This window comes from Schistocerca cancellata, chromosome 1, assembly GCF_023864275.1.
Source record: "Schistocerca cancellata isolate TAMUIC-IGC-003103 chromosome 1, iqSchCanc2.1, whole genome shotgun sequence".
NCBI classification, from domain to species: domain Eukaryota; kingdom Metazoa; phylum Arthropoda; class Insecta; order Orthoptera; family Acrididae; genus Schistocerca; species Schistocerca cancellata.
Window position 1 is genome coordinate 793,707,846 of NC_064626.1, and position 13,208 is coordinate 793,721,053.

Sequence of the window (13,208 nt, forward strand, 5' to 3'; positions counted from 1 at the left end):
AGAAGTTCCGGTCACAACAGTTATTAAATAAAGACTGTCCGTTACATTTATTATGGAAAAAGATTCCGTGCCAATGGACGAAAGCGTGTAGTAAAGCTTTCGATAATATTCGAAATGATTTGATAAATGCTCCATTATTACATCATCCCCAAATGGATAAAGACTTCTATGTAGTCGCAGTTGCAGCTGAAACAGGATTAGGTGTTACACTGTTCCAACTGGAAGAGGAGAGCGATGTGGAAACGATAAAAAATCATCGCATTTGCTAGCAGAACCTTATCCGGTTGCGAGAGATCATACAGCACTATGGAGCTGGAAGTACTTGCAATTATTTGGGCGCTTAAAAAGTTTCGGAATTTGGTGTATGGGAAACGAATTATAGTTTACTGTGAACATAAAGCGGTGACGTTATGACCAGTAGGATACTGCATGGTCCACTAACACGTAGGGCATTGTTGCTACAGGAGTATAGTATAACAGTTAGGCATGTCAGGGGAAGGGATAATGTCGTCGCAGACGCCTTGTCAAGGCTACCAACTGAAAAGTTGGATGAGATGGGAGTAGAAAGAGTAATGGACTCCAAAATAATGATGTTCGAAACACTTCTGTATCGAAAAGAATTTAAGGAAATGTATTCATGAATAGGACAGATGAAAAAATTAGATGCTAAATGGAGAAAAATTAGAAGCAAATTAAAAAAGGTAAATCAAAGTAATGTTAGTGACCATAACCAATTGCAATCAGGTGTTCTATTTTATCGAAAGACCGAGGAGGATGCTTGGAAGATGTGCATTCCATCACAATGTGTTGAGACATTGCAATGGTTCACACATGCTAGGTGGGGACATTTCGGAGCCCACAAATGCGTGATGAAATTACAACAACACTGTTTTTATCTAGGTTTATTAAGAAGAGCTCAGGAGGCACTCAGAAGGTGTACAGTTTGTCAAAAAGCAAAGCCTGTTAATTATTGTAATAAGGGTGTATTTCATCCCATTATACCGACAAAACCACTGAGTATAGTCTCGTGTGATGCGAGTGGACCGTTTCCCACAGCCAAAGGTAATTTTAAGTATATATTCGCGATGTATGACCTATTTTCAAAGTATGTGAAACTTTAAACTTTGCGAACGACTAATGTGATGTCCACGTTGAGAAAGATTACCGATGATTATTTGGTTAATGAAGGAAAACCGGGAATGCTTATTTCATATTTCCAGAGTAAAGAGTGGAAATAAACAATGTAAGTACACGGAATTCTTCATGTATTCATTACTTTAACCTGGCAGGAAACCCCATCGAAAGAGTGTTTCGAGGAGTAAATAGTTTTGTAAGAACTTACGTACTGAATCACCACCATAAGTGGATCGAATTAATTGAAGATATTGAAAAGATATAGAAAGATTTACCACAGATGTCAACCGGGTATTCGCTCAATGAAACTCTATTTAATAAGCGGGATAGTGATAATCGGCTTAGTAATTTACCATGTATGCAAAATGACCCGAAGGATTGTGACAAAATTATAACGAAGGTATACCTGAAATTGCAACATAAAGCAAGTATTCATAAACATCAATTTGACAAAAAGCTAGGGTCAGGAGTCACTTTGAAGTTTGGTGATAGTATTCTATTGAAGAATCATCCCAAGTCTTCAAAGCTAAGAAAAATAAATCGAAAGTGGAACAATCTTTAGAAAGGACCGTATAAAAAGATTAAGATCCCACATGAAGGAAGCTACTTATTAGAGGATGACGAAACCAAGAGGATAAAGGGAGTGTACCCCCATGTTGAGTTAGAAAGACATTTTAGTTAACTGAAGATTTAGCATTTAATCACGCAAAGGTGGAGGCATGATGCAGAAATATGTTACAACAATGTTTTTGAAATTTTTTGACTATTTATACGTAGAATTAGTGGACAGTGAATTACTTTTCAGTAGTTCTTGCTAAAAAGGGTTAATGACGTTACGATTGTATGCAGTAGAATCTAAGAAAAGTAATAAGAAACAGGAGATCTGTTGTATCTAGTTAATTCATTAGGAAATGTTATGACAACAAGTTCATAACGATAATTAATTTGTATTCATTGATATTTAATTAAATAGAAACCATTATATTGGTATTCTCATGTTAAAGAGTTGATGTTTTCATGTTCTTATGTTAACATGCCTCTACATGTTTTTGTTTAACGAACGAGGCACTAGTTTAGAATACGCACATGAGCACTATGAAACATCTTACTGTAGTCATTCGTGAATAGGGGAATGTATTTAACAAAATCACTTGTTCTGAGTAATGAGATGCTAAAAGACGAATAAAAGTGAATATGAAATAAATGACGGAATCAGTAATACTTGAAAAGTGAAAGCTAACTGAATGGAACAAAGCAACGGTACTGGTGTAACGTTGAACATGTTCACAAACTGACAATACTTGTGTGACAGTGAAAATATTAAATAAAATACTTACTATGAACATTATTAATCAAGCTAAGGAACTACGCACAATGATAAAACTTTAATAATTGTTTAAAGACATGCTAAGTGGGGAAAGATGAAAGTGATGGTCATTTGAAAATAAACAAACCCTGTGATGGAGTACGGAAGGGAAAGCTGTTCGACTGCGACAGCTAATACATAACGACTGTTCAGTGATCTCCATAGAAAGAGATCACTGTGACTGTTGCATAGCAGAGTGGGATCTTTGACGTGTTAAAGAATCCATAAGGTGAACGATGGTTAAATGCAATAGTGAAGGAATATCGATATAATTATAATCACCACAACAATAATTGTAATAAAGATTAATGAAGCCAACTAGACATTAATAACTACCTTAACAATGTTTGACTTCATGTCACACAGAAGTGATTTAGATATTTCAGCACACTCAATGGAGGTGATGAAGACTGTCTTCGGACAGATTGTGCTGACATGTTGGTACAGTCTGATGGGAGCACAGCTACTGAGCAATGAGAGCAACCAGACAAGAGTGCATGATCGGATCGTACTTGCTACCATATGCAGTCCGACACTGTTAAAGTGCCGAACTGGTCGGTCGATAAGAAGGCACTGGCATCAACCGGGCCATGTTCGCAGCTTTGCATGGTCTGGTGCAGGTGCCATGGCAGTGTGGCAATGCGCCGAAGATATAAGTGTGGCGTTAAAATGAAGTGATGAAATATACACTCCTGGAAATGGAAAAAAGAACACATTGACACCGGTGTGTCAGACCCACCATACTTGCTCCGGACACTGCGAGAGGGCTGTACAAGCAATGATCACACGCACGGCACAGCGGACACACCTGGAACCACGGTGTTGGCCGTCGAATGGCGCTAGCTGCGCAGCATTTGTGCACAGCCGCCGTCAGTGTCAGCCAGTTTGCCGTGGCATACGGAGCTCCATCGCAGTCTTTAACACTGGTAGCATGCCGCGACAGCGTGGACGTGAACCGTATGTGCAGTTGACGGACTTTGAGCGAGGGCATATAGTGGGCATGCGGGAGGGCGGGTGGACGTACCGCTGAATTGCTCAACACGTGGGGCGTGAGGTCTTCACAGTACATCGATGTTGTAGCCAGTGGTCGGCGGAAGGTGCACGTGGCCGTCGACCTGGGACCGGACCGCAGCGACGCACGGATGCACGCCAAGACCGTAGGATCCTACGCAGTGCCGTAGGGGACCGCACCGCCACTTCCCAGCAAATTAGGGACACTGTTGCTCCTGGGGTATCGGCGAGGACCATTCGCAACCGTCTCCATGAAGCTGGGCTACGGTCCCGCACACCGTTAGGCCATCTTCCGCTCACGCCCCAACATCGTGCAGCCCGCCTCCAGTGGTGTCGCGACAGGCGTGAATGGAGGGACGAATGGAGACGTGTCGTCTTCAGCGATGAGAGTCGCTTCTGCCTTGGTGCCAATGATGGTCGTATGCGTGTTTGGCGCCGTGCAGGTGAGCGCCACAATCAGGACTGCATACGACCGAGGCACACAGGGCCAACACCCGGCATCATGGTGTGGGGAGCGATCTCCTACACTGGCCGTACACCACTGGTGATCGTCGAGGGGACACTGAATAGTGCACGGTACATCCAAACCGTCATCGAACCCATCGTTCTACCATTCCTAGACCGGCAAGGGAACTTGCTGTTCCAACAGGACAATGCACGTCCGAATGTATCCCGTGCCACCCAACGTGCTCTAGAAGGTGTAAGTCAACTACCCTGGCCAGCAAGATCTCCGGATCTGTCCCCCATTGAGCATGTTTGGGACTGGATGAAGCGTCGTCTCACGCGGTCTGCACGTCCAGCACGAACGCTGGTCCAACTGAGGCGCCAGGTGGAAATGGCATGGCAAGCCGTTCCACAGGACTACATCCAGCATCTCTACGATCGTCTCCATGGGAAAATAGCAGCCTGCATTGCTGCGAAAGGTGGATATACACTGTACTAGTGCCGACATTGTGCATGCTCTGTTGCCTGTGTCTATGTGCCTGTGGTTCTGTCAGTGTGATCATGTGATGTATCTGACCCCAGGAATGTGTCAATAAAGTTTCCCCTTCCTGGGACAATGAATTCACGGTGTTCTTATTTCAATTTCCAGGAGTGTATAACGAACATGAAATTAAGTTCATTACTGATGTAAAAATAGCACTGTAATTATTTGATTTTTTTGCATGTGTATGTGTGTGGACGAATAAGACAATAAAAAAGAGACTTCACTTGGTTAGGGACGTTAAGCTGGGTTTACACTAGAAAGTCGCTTGCAGGAGTTATTGTTGCAAGTTATTCCTAGCCGCTTGCGGCTGTTTTTACACAGCAACGCAAGAATTAAGCAAGATTCTTCCGCAAGTTCTTTGGCAAGAAACTTGCGTCAACAACTTGCTGATGCTGTTTACATATGCTTTCAGTACCACTACGAGTGTCAGCCAAAGTGTAAAATGACAAGTAGGCGGGTGAGATATGCTGCAATTGTAATGCAAAACGTGAAAAAGAAAAAGAGAAGTATTTGGGTTAGAGAGTAGATAATGAGAAGATCGCAAAATGGTGCCTGTAATAACCTTTTGCAAGAATTTAGTATCCAGAGCATGGATACTTTTGAAAACTGTTGCAGAATGTCCTCAAATGATCTGAAGTATTTGTTGATGTTAATAGCGCCTGTCATATCAAAACGAGACACAAACTTCAGTACTGCTATTTCAGCAAAGGAACGTTTGCTAGTCACTCTATGATTTATAGCTACCGGTGAGCTACGAATAAAATAGGCATTTCATTTATTTATGTGAAACATACAACCAAAAAAGTTTAAATTTTGAAATCTTTTCTTTGTAGGAGACTCATACAAGTCCCTAATGTACTTGTTTCATATTCCCATCAGCACGATTTCTCTGATCGCACCCAATGTATTAAGAGCCATTTTTAAAGTCTTGAAAAGGGAAACTTATTTGAAGGTATGTGAAAACACAACAACGAAATTAAATTTTTGTTGAAATAAACTACATTTTACAGAATGATATGCTTATAAAAATGTTTTTTTCTAATGCTCATAAAATGGATAGTGACAAGCTAAGTAAATAGAACATGTAATAACTACACATCGTCTTTTTCTAGACTCCTAAAACAACAAGCGAGAGGATGCAGGTGGCAAAGGGGTTGTGTCTTCAAGTTATGCTACTTTCAATGTACTTCTTTTATAGTTGTGCCGAATATCGACGAGATTTCATTTATTGCGCTCATCTTCTTCACTCTATCCTTAAAGTCTCGGTTATGTACGTTCCGTATTTCAGAGTAGCTATCCACAGCTTCAATAAAATGTTCTGTATCCTGCTTCATCCATTCCTGTTTCTCCTCCATTTCTGAAATTTGTTTGCGTATAATACGTAAGATGGTTGCATAAAATTAAGTCACCACATTAAGTAAAATGTTAAATATGAGTGTTATGCAGACGACATACTTACTATAACTTGCGCTTCCTACTTGCAGGTAATAGACATAAATCCTAAAAGCTGCAAGTTACTTGCAGTTACTTCTTGCGTGGTGTGCACACTGGAAGCGGAAAACGTACAGCAAGTCACTGCCGCAATAAATTGTTACGGTCGCAAGTCGACTTGGCGATATGTTTACACTCGCAAATCGCGCGGCAAGTTCCTCCGCGCAAGTAAATTGCTGCAATAAATTGCTAGTGTAAACCGAGCATTAAAGTGGAAGTCATGTAGGCACTTCATCGTCCAGGGGGCATATATAACACTCCAAAAATCTAGAGCCCCTAATGACACCCCTTTGGTAGCAAAAGAAAAAAAAATAGTTATTCTGACCTGGATGGGAGCTACTGGCAACAAAATATTAACACTATTGAAAGTTTGACTATCAGAAATACTATGTAACTAACAACGTTTATTACAAGGAAAGAACTAAATGAATGACTATCACATGATACGAAGCATGAAACTCTAAATAAAGAATTCGATATATATACCTTACGAAGATTAACACCCAGACAAGATAAAGTGATCAGAGATAGTGTTGTAGCCCCATCGAGTTGTAAGTTCGCTGCGACTACAATGAAAATCTTCAATGGAGATGTTAATTCGCTCTCTTGTACACGTTGCGATAACAGTAGCCTATTGACCGCTACTAGATTGTATCAGACCGATCTCGAGTTTTAAAGTTTTTCCAGTATCGTGTTGACTTAGCCAGACAGGGGAACAGTTATTATATGTGAAGGAAAAGTAAGTCGTGCGATACTGGGACTTAATCGTCATGATCTGTGATAGTCACGAACATTGAAGTATACAGCAACATACCAACCGCCGACATAAACTCTACAGGTAGCCTTGAGTAGGAAACATCTACACGCGAACACGAAGAATTCACAGGTACGCCGTGTTGTCGGAAACTGCAGGCAATGTCCGAATTGCTGATGCAAATAGCTTCAATTCCCTGAATGACAGATCAGTGTGCTTTCATGCGCAGTGGTTAAATAATTCAGAAGTTCAATAAACTCAGATATAACTTTAATGCTTCGTGTCGGCTACATCATTTAATGGAACTTTACTGCATAACCGTGAAATAATTATTTATTGAGAGAACGCCGAAGTTACAGGTGATTTAGTAACATTATTAACAGGGAACAGTAAGTTTACTTCGAAATACGACACCTTCTGTACGTTGTTTAGAGAATACCTTATCTCAGGATTTACGCCGTAGTTGTTGAATACTTCACAAATCAACATCCTCGCAATTGGCGTGAATGGTGGAACATATAATTCGAGATATATTATCTACGTTTGAACATTCATTTCCAAACTGGGCATAAAGAACTACTGTTATCAAGTTTCGCGTAAAGCCCGGTCCACACGCAACGATCTGTCTGCGCAGACATCGGCGCAGATGTCTGTACATGCAAAAGATCGCTGCAATTGTAATGTGTTCACACCACACAAACCCCAATCTACTACTTGCCTGCCATCTGTCGGTGTAGAAAAGGAATAGCAGTGGCAAGCGACTACGCTCCCCGTAAACGTCAAAAATTTAATTCAGTTATTTTGAAATATAGAAATGGAGGAAGTTCTGTTGTGGTTTGTGTTCGCAGCTTGTGATGCAAAAAACATTCAGACCAACCGCAGGAAACAGAAAGCGGTCAAAATGGTGTAGACAGTGGCTGCTAAAGCGAAAGCAGTTTTCTCACGTAAATTTACTGCGAGAGTTGCAGGGCGAACCTAACGACTGGCGAAATTATTTGCTGATGGATGTCGAAACTTATAATTATCTCTTAAAGTTTTTAACCCCTCATATTATGAGAAAAAATACTTGTATGAGAAGGGCAATTTCTCCTCATGAACGGCTGGGGGTAACATTAAGATTCCTGGAAGGGGCTACAAGGATTTGGAATTTTCAACTGCAGTATCGAAACAAGCGTTGAGTGAAATAATACCCAACACATGTGAAGCTATTTACGCTGTCCTGAAGGATGAGTTCATGAAAGCAAGTCAAGTACATTAAGTCTGTCAAGTTACAGATAATATTTTTGGTGTTGTAGGCGTGTTTAAAACACAGTAGGCCCATATTATTAGAGATTATATACCTACATGGCCAATGAGCTATGGTTTACTTTTTTTTCTGAGTAGGCATTTTCAGTTCGCTACTATGTAGAAGCAACCTGTTACAAACTTTTGTTACAGGATACAAAACTCCTACACCAGATTTTCTAGATTTCTGAACTTTGGATAACTCTTTTCGGTAAACAGTTGGCAACGAATTTATTTGTTTTTATTACTGTTACTCTGTTTGCCGAGGCGTCAACTGTCCGCAATTTTTCAATTAGAGCATTGTATGCTGCTGTCTTTTTGTCTCGGTCACTATATTCTTTACTGTTAATCTTCCACAAACATGGGTCGTTTCTATATATTTCAATGAATTCACTTACAAACTGACGAGTATCAGCTATTTTAATGCCCTGTGCGCACAAATATAAACACTAGACTGAGCAAACAGCTGTTCCGCGCCAGATTTGCGGCGATCTCCTGTCCACACGCTCCAACTTGTCTGCACAGATGTGGTTTGAACCCACAGGTTTGAGAGGTTTTGCTGAAACCTCCAACTCCAACTTCCAGGTTTGCACACACCTCAGGTTGGTGCAAATGTTCTGTTCACACGCAACGATTTGTCTGCGCAGATGTGATGTGCGCAGACAGATCGTTGCGTGTGGACGGGCCTTAAGCTTATACGCCCGCCGCGAACTCACGAAGGATATTTGGTTTATTGTTTCAGATAAAGGGAACTGTTGCGGTACCGAGTGGTGCAGTCGCTGTATGTGGCAGTAAAGAAGACGGACATCCTAAGAACACCATTGCTTCAATTATAAGCGAGGGCTGCTTATACATTCCGGCGTGCTGCTCCATCGATACGTGAATATCTGTTAAAGAGAGATAGTATCTGAAACTAACCAAACAAAGCAAGGAGTTTGTTTCAACAGTTACAGATCATAGTTGTCGCGATCGACGGACGCCGACCTGTGTCCATCAGACTTGAACCACCATCCCCATCGAGCCGACACACACACACACACCCACACACACGCGCGCGCGCCACAGCAGGCAGATGGACAGATCAAGGTAAAAGGAATAGATCAACGATCACAGTTCCAGTATTTAATGGTGCGGGTGCATCTAGTAGGGAAGCAGGCACCACAGGTCGGAAAATACCTGTGGCACTTATAACTAGGCTACCCACAATGCAGGAAAGTGGCTGGGGACGTATAGTGGCCAGGCAAGTGGCCAGATACTACATGGGGCCCTGGATGGCTGGAGCAACATGGGGGTCACAAGAAAAGAAAAGCAAAAATGAGTCCGATGAGGCCACAGAGAGACTTCATTGGATGGAAGGAATTGGCGGGAAGAACGTCACTGGATGTAAAGAAAGTGGTGGGAAGGACGTCAGAGGGTGTGCAGAAGTGGCCCGGCTGGATGTGAGTGGGCTGGTGGTATTCTGCTGGGTCCCAAAGAGGTTTCGCTGGAGTGAATGATTCAGTGGGATATCAGTGATGCTTCGGTGGTCAATGGAAGGCAAGCTCAACCGACAGTTGCTGTCTGAGATGCCACACCACCAACGGGCTCAGCCAGACTAAGAGCTGGCTGGCATTATATTAATGAGAGGCACTGATAGCTTTGACTGGAGTACAAGGGCAGTGACCAGGCAGGACATGTTGGCAGTGGTGTCCAGACACCAGATGAAACACTGGGATGCAAATGGAAAACTTTGCCACTAACAGTTGTGGTGCATCACCTGCGCGATGGAGGCCGGCCATTGGTGCAATGACTCAACGAAGGCCCAGAGCAAAGGGAGTAGCATTGAGCTCATGGCCATCAGAGGAAGGGATCAGAGAAGCCCAGGAGGTGGAAATGGAGCATCAACATAATCACCAAGGTAAGAGGCTAAGGCTGCACCACCCACAAAGCTGGTATCTGGTGTAGTACTGTGGCAAGGACGGCTGGCACCCAGCACAATGCTGTGGCAGCATGGATATGGCAGACACCCGACATCATGCCGCAGTGGCAAGGGCACAGAGCAGAGGAATGTTCTGACCAAAGGATTGCAGGTAGCGGCTCATTCTTGGCCCAAAGCAGGGACCCATCTGCCTGCTGGTGGATGTGCTGTGGCATATATATGCAGATGAAGTGGACAGATATACATGCGATATCACATGAACACAGATGAAGGAATAGATCTGTGATTGCACGTCCATCATTGCATGAAGTGCGCACATCTAGCAAGGATGCAGGCATCTGTAGTAGGGAAATGCCTGCAGTTCTTATAACAAGGCTGCCGGTAAGGCACATTAAACACTTCTCAGTTTGGCTCTTGTAAGGGATTCCTAACAGAGAAAGCCATACAGGGTGTGTATAAATTAGTTATACAAAATAAACTTTTAATTGTGGAACTTACGGGACAATTTACAGCACTGAATGCAATATATCTTCAAACTCTGTTCCCACCTAACACTGTTAGTTCTCAAGGTTCCCACTCCACTAGATGGCGTGCACAAATGAGCTATTCCAATAGTCATCATGGAGCTGTACAACAGTACAGAACATGGATAGTGTCGTTTATGATTTTATGAGTTCAAATTCGCTACTACAGTCCAGAGACAATTCAGACAAACTGTTGATAATTGGTACAGTCATTTTACTGAAACTGGCTGTGTGTCACATAGTACAGCAGGTCAGGGCCAGCCAGCAGTCTCTGACACAGCAATTGAACAAGTTTGGCAGTCTTACATTCGTAGTTCAGATAAATCACAGAGATGAGTCACCTTAGAATTGAATATACCTTCTGTTACAGTGTCGAAGGTACTACAGAAATTCCTGTCATTCAAACTCCACAAATTGGAACTGATTGCAAGCTTTAAAACAGAGAAACAAAGAAAAATTAGCTGTGTTCTGAGTAGAAATATTTAGCAAAATGCCGACTGAAGATGATTTTCTTACTAAAATTGTGTTCAGTGATGAAGCCACCTTCCATACCTGTGGTAAAGTGAACTTGCCTAATGTTTGGATATGGCATAAGCAGAAACCACATCATGTAATCAGACATGCATGGGACTCACCTGCGGTAAATATTTTTTGTGCTGCGCGTGTAACAAGATTTACAGTCTGTTTTTTTATTTGTCATGTTACAAAAGGTAGCCACAATGAACATTTGTAAATAAATCCTGAAGATGTACTGCATTCAGTGCTGTATCAAATATTTCTGTAAATTATTTACCTTTATCACACTTAAAGGTTACTTTTGTGTAACTAACTTATAAACATCCTCAATATGATGTCACAAATGAAGACTTTGCAGTACTAAGTAACAGAAGTTATCCTGTTGGCATATTTTCTGACCTTGCCATAGCCTTTGATTCTGTGAACAATTAACATACTAACTGGGGAAATGAAACATTGTAAAGTTAATGACATTCTTTCCATAGAAGAATTATTATCTTTGCAACAGAATACAGAAAATTACAATGCTACTTACACCACCTGAATAAAAGAAAACATGTAAGGGGGGAATTTAAAATGTAAGAGTCCCACAGATTTGTACAGGGTCTCTTCTCATTATTGATCTACATAAATATACTTCCTTTGACTTTGAGAGATTGTTAAAAAACTATGAATCTGTGCCCTCAATTACATTTGATTAGTGTTCTCATACCGTCAGCAAATACTAACTATACCAGTGAGTGGCCCTTATCAATGAAACACATCACAGAGAAGATATACTGTCCTGCCCTGTTCTGTATCCACAGGATGAGATTTCTTGAAAGGCATGTCCAGAAAGTAAGTACCGTTTCATTCTACCATCCCTGCAGCATTAATTTCACAGTTCCACACATTCACATTCATCTCTCTGGTTCACTGTCTTCCCACCAACACCATTACAGCAGGACTATGTAGTGTTTACATTTGTTAGTGATTATTCAAAATGGTTAAGAAAATTTCTGAGCCAACTGACTGTGAAGCTTGTTCTGTATTATGGTTTTTGAGAACAAAGAATTTTAAGGCAACTGAAATTCAGCACCAACTTGTAGATATTTATAGTGCAAATGTAATGATTGATAGAATGGCGAGAAAGTGAGCAAGATGATGGATGAACCAATGTTCATAAAGCAGCATGGAGTGGATGACCTTCTGTTGTCAGTGATGGTTTGGTTGAGCACGTGAATGAGAAAATAAGTGAAAACAGACAGTGCACAATAAGAAGGATTTATGGCGAGTTTCACAATTTTCAAAAACTGTTTTGCATGAGACAATCACAAATCACTTAAATTTTCACAATTTGTGTTCCTGTTAAGTTCCAAAAATGCTTATGGGTATCCACAAAATGGAGCGGCTTGGCAGTGCTTTGGCATTTCTAACCCAATACAGTGGCAAAGGCGAAGTATTCTTAAATGAAATTGTGGAAATTGTGGCTGGTGATAAAACTTGGATTTGTATATCATTCCAGAATCAAAACAAGAATCAATGGAGTTGAGGCATTGATGATCCTCTAAAAAAACAAACTGAAAATAACACCGACAGCACAAAAATCACATGCCCTGTGTTCTGGAACAGACAGGGCATTCTGCTTTTTTGAGTTCCTTCCCGGAGCTGAAACCACCAATGCAGTACAATACTGTGAAACACTGAGAAAACATCAGCATGGAATTCAAAACAAAAGGTTGGAATGCTGTCAGGATGTTGTGTTGCTTCATGACAATGCATGTTCCCCATTCTGTTGGTGTCACTCAAAACCTTATTCAGCAGTTTGGTTGGGAGCAGTTTGATCACCCACCATACAGCCTCAATCTCGCACCTTGTGACTACCACTAACTCTTAAACTTTGAGTATGATATTGGAGGAAGGTGCTTTAACAGCAATGACAACGCAAGAGACAGTGTTCAGCAGTGGCTGTCTTCACTGGCAGCATCTTTTTATGGAGAGAGCAACTATGTAGAAAAACAGTTTAAGAAGTGCTGTTTCATGTAAAAATATACTCTGGTTTGAGAAAAATGTTTTTATGAATTTTTTTCTGAAACATTACTTACTTTCCAGATACGCCTCATAATCTTTTTTTTTTTAATTTTATTTACATGTCTAGTTCCGCAGGATCAAATTGAGGAGCAAATGTCCAAGGTCATGGAACGAGTCAGTAATCTGGTTAGTTCCCTTTTGAGTAACAAAGG